Source organism: Emydura macquarii, unplaced genomic scaffold, assembly GCF_026122565.2.
Source record: "Emydura macquarii macquarii isolate MOO-44397 ecotype Brisbane River unplaced genomic scaffold, CSIRO-AGI_Emac_v2 contig_2897, whole genome shotgun sequence".
Classification (NCBI taxonomy): domain Eukaryota; kingdom Metazoa; phylum Chordata; order Testudines; family Chelidae; genus Emydura; species Emydura macquarii.
Window position 1 is genome coordinate 4,324,177 of NW_027133034.1, and position 3,414 is coordinate 4,327,590.

General features: G+C 38.6%; 1 long non-coding RNA gene across 1 annotated transcript; it reads right to left on the reverse strand.

The window, feature by feature from the left end:
* Window positions 1-781: 781 nt before the first annotated feature.
* Window positions 782-3,012, reverse strand: LOC137166853 (uncharacterized). Its single transcript, XR_010923843.1, has 2 exons — window positions 2,796-3,012; window positions 782-1,362 (listed from the first exon to the last, which is right to left on the reverse strand). It is a non-coding gene; the product is annotated as an uncharacterized lncRNA (long non-coding RNA).
* Window positions 3,013-3,414: the final 402 nt, after the last annotated feature.

Sequence of the window (3,414 nt, forward strand, 5' to 3'; positions counted from 1 at the left end):
GGAGTTACCCTCTTCTTGCTTGAGTAAGACAAGGGCACAATCTAGCACTTATTTAGTAACATTTTAACCCTATACTTACTGAATTTAGCCTGTCACATTCGGATATAGTTTTCTTTCTTGTTACCTTTCCTGAGACCGTCTTCAGTGACTCATAGCATTTCAACTTTTTAACTGAGAGTGTTCTCTTTTGAGAGGAAAGAATCAAGTTTATTAGTCCATTTGTCAAATTCTGTAATCTTTCTCTTTTTATCATGAGGATATATTCCTCAGGTGGCTATATTTAATATTTGCAACTGATAGAGAAGATTTCTCCTATACCTGTTCCATTCCTAATAATTAGTTCTACAGAAAAACAAAAATTAAATAAGAAGCTCTATACAAAACCCTTCATGGTCAGGCTGTGGACAAAATTACTTAATTTGGTTTATTCAAACTGTATTGCGTCTTTTGATAGTCAATGGGTAACATGCTAATCTTGAATAGTGCTTGATTTCCACTGGTCAGATTGGATTCCCTTTTCTCCATCTGTTATCTCTTCCCAGGCTAGTCACATCAGTTGCAAATATACAAGTATTCAAACTAGCTACATAATACTATTTCTGACAGGGCAAGAAGTAGTTGGCCAGTTATAAATTACAGCCCAAATATATAATTTGTCATTCCAGAAGAAGCAGCAGCTGAGGATCGTGCCAGGTGAATATCATAGATCAGTGTCAATATTCATAATTAGAGCTGCCATTAAACCTGTCTCACTTTTCTGACTCTTCAATAAATTGAAAGCATAAATTAAAACAGGATTTATTTCGTTAGATAAAGATGTCTGATACAGAGGTCATTTTTCTATATATCTTGCAGAGAAGATCTGCAACCTTCCCAATAAAAAGATAGAGTTAAAGAAAATGCATTTACTGTGCTAACATTATTGTAGTACAACTCATAAGGGAATATTTATGGATAAGAAAAAACAAATGATGCCTTTCCTATCTATATTGATGCCCAATAGCAGGTATTCATCCAGGCAGTGGGGTTGGCCAATATTGTTTTAGTGCCCCATCTCTAAAGCCATCTGCTGCCACTGATACACTTCAAGCTCATTGATCAAGTCTGCTTCTTGCAGGTTGATGTGTGCAAGCATGCACTGTACATTCAGTCATATTCTGGCAACAAATGATATATATTAGTAATTTTAGTCTTTAAGGAAAAATGCCTGTACAGTTTTCTGTGCTGGTGTAAGGGGAAATATGTCAGTAATCCAATGTCTCTGATACATCAGTGGGCTGCACAGCGGAAATCTGTTCAGGATGACTCTCATTCCCTGTACAATCCATAGAAAATAAGTCCATGGTGTCTCATATTGGAATTCTGCAGGGAGAAAGAAAGGGAAAAGGGAAAATTAAGGGATGGCCAGTGCATCCAAACATAGCAAAGGCACAATAGCATAATGGCTCAGCCCCACAATGAAAGGGAGCAACAGCCTGTGTCTATGACTCTCCCATAATACCTTGCAATAACTAGATGTAGAAAAGGTATAGGCATTAGAAGGCCCTGAAATACACTATGTCTAAGGATTTCTTCCTTTAATCCTGTTGTATTTTGGTACATTTTCCTGAGAGCAAGTCTCTTTTTCCCCAGGATTAGGCCCAAAGTGTGTGGAAATTTAGAACAAACTTTGGGACTTCTCAGGGAAAAAAAAAACAACTATATTTTTTAGGTTCATGAAGTGTGGTCTGCACAGATTTTTTTGTTTACTTTTCATTAGAAATGCATGTGTGGTGAACATGGGAGACTGCTGTATTATTTCTATGAATGTTATAATATTCTGCTTGACTGCAGAGAAAAAATAAAATTTAGGTGAGACTCATACCTGTAGGCTTTGGTTATTTTAACCTATTTCTCTGAATACTATGTTCCTGTTGACTAATAAATAATACTTCATTAAAAATTACTAAACTGTATTCCTGCATACATTTTCTGGTTACAAAGCTCCTAGGAGTGAAGACTACTGTAGGGAACCAAGCCAAACTGGTCCTGGTCAGGGAGCCATGGTGAGAAACAGGAGCGCTGAAATCTGAGGCCCTAGTCAGAGACTATTAGTCACAGATTCTTCCTTGAATTAAGTGGAACTCCAGAGCCTAGAAAGGGGGCATTCACAAAAGGGATACAAGACAGAGAATGCTCTGTGACAGTATGTATTTTACAGTACGTTCTAGAGCCAATGAAAGGTTGCTCATACACTTAGCACATAAATAAGACTACTTATGGAAGTTAGATGGAAAAAAAGAAGCAGCAAAGCTCATAGGAGAGAGACCTCCATTAATCACTCAATTATACAGATCAATTATTTTAACAGATTTTAATATAAGAAAGATGTGCTCTGTTTCAATTACACAAAGAATAAATTCATTTCATAGATCTATTTTCTAGCTCTGAACCTCTTTATTCTGGAAATTGTGCAAGAATTCTCTGAATAGGCTCTCACTACAATTCAAGCATATCTCATCCATTCCCAAACTAATAAATAATACTTTTAACACTGTGCATTATGGCCTTTATTCTGAGGATATCAAACTTTACAAATATTAGTGCTTACCATACAAGTCAATTAATGATATAGATAGTAATCCATTATATATATATATAAAATGTTTTGCAAGGTGAGAGGGCCCCAGAGCTCAGCCTGCAGCCCAAGCCAGAACATTTACATCTCAATTAAACAGACCCAAAGCCCAATCGTCGCAAGTCTGAGTCAGCTGGCATAGTCCAACCAGGGGTGTCTAATTGCAACATAAACGTACCCTAAGTCTCTCCGGACCCACTGTCCCAGGCAGTCTTCTCTTTCACTGCCTCCTTAATGGTGCTACTTCCCCAGTGGCTAGTGGGGGAATCCATGCCCACACAGGAGTCCATTCCCAGGACCCTACAACAAGCAGTCAAGGTCTGTACAGTACTGAACCTTGCTGCTCTATCTCCGGACTGTTTCGTACCTTTTCTTCTCGCCCTGGCCCTGGCCCTGGCCCTGTGCCTTTCTCTTTGCAACCTTTTCTGCTCTCAGCAACTGGGATTTATACAGGCCACTTCTGTTCCTGTCCAGCTGCACTTCCTCTTTAATTAACCTTCATTATTTCCTGGCTCCTCCTTCAGGTGCAGCCTATGCAGTTAACTGGCCCACCTATCCCCTTAACTCAGTCAGGCCTTGTGTGTGGTGGATACCCCATAACAAGCACCAGTATTGAATATTCATCACTGCTTACATTGTGTCTATTAAATACTTCTCTCAGGATCCAGTTTAGGTACTTAGGTTTGTGTTTTAAGCATGTGCATAATCTTATTGACTTCTGTGCGATTATTCACATGGTTAATGATAGGCACAAGTTAAAGCAATTTACTCAGTCAATTCAGACAGCATCCATCCAC